Source organism: Etheostoma spectabile, chromosome 8, assembly GCF_008692095.1.
Source record: "Etheostoma spectabile isolate EspeVRDwgs_2016 chromosome 8, UIUC_Espe_1.0, whole genome shotgun sequence".
NCBI classification, from domain to species: Eukaryota; Metazoa; Chordata; class Actinopteri; order Perciformes; family Percidae; genus Etheostoma; species Etheostoma spectabile.
Window position 1 is genome coordinate 33,166,816 of NC_045740.1, and position 1,026 is coordinate 33,167,841.

Consider the following 1,026-nt stretch of genomic DNA (forward strand, 5'->3'; position numbering starts at 1 on the left):
CTTCTCACCCTATCTCTAAGGGAGACGCCAGCCCCCCTCCTGAGGAAACCCATTTTGGTCGCTTGTACCTACCAAGTGAGATGATGTTGGACTTTTTTCGAGTGGTTTTAGCGTGGATCTATTTAATGTTGCATTACTCCCTTGACTGGTGAGAGGCGGCAGAAAGGTCACGCCACAGGAAGACGCGTCGCCACCACAGGTGGAAATGCTATCCCCATGGGGGGAGCTGTTCTCATCACAAGCGGCGACGGACCACCACAGACAGACACATCACTGCAACTAGAGGTGCCATCTTGGTTTAGAAATGTCACTGCCACTGCAGAACTACATCACAACTGGAGGGGGGCAGGTCCTGTTGGAACATTGCAGGCCGACCCATTCCCACTCTCCCATTGTGTACAATACGGATGCTTGGTGATGTGCTTTTGTCTTTAGCATAGGAACTCTTGGTGTCCTTTGGAATTTGTTATTCACGCTAAAAGTCCCCATCTAGCATCAAGAATCTTGACGTCACTTTTAACACTCTGGGTCAGAGCGTACTGACTGACATGCGGTAGAAGGACGGGACAGTTGGGTTTAGGAAAAGATGGTGGATGGGGGTTACAAAATATATGTTTCAGTAGAAATTGGCAGGTTTTCTTTTGCCTTGATGCTTCCACCCCAAGCCTGGGTCACCTACTGTTGTCTGGAAGGACCTCCAGAACCCTAGACCTCCTACATAACTCGTTCCACTTTACAAATCCATTATAGTGTGAGAATGTCATCAGCACGGTCACCGTGGGAGAAAAAGGCTAAAGCTGCAACGGGAAAGATCATTAATGTGAATCTGTAAAATGCAATTATTGCTTTCAGACATATGAGACAGTTACAATGTGTTCACGTCTGGAATATGCAGGAGCATCACCTGTTGTCGTGTCACTTTTTAGATGGCAAATTCAGATGCAGACTGAGATTTTCAAAGCCGGGGTAAGTGTGGTGAAACACACACACACACACACACACACACACACACACACACACACACAC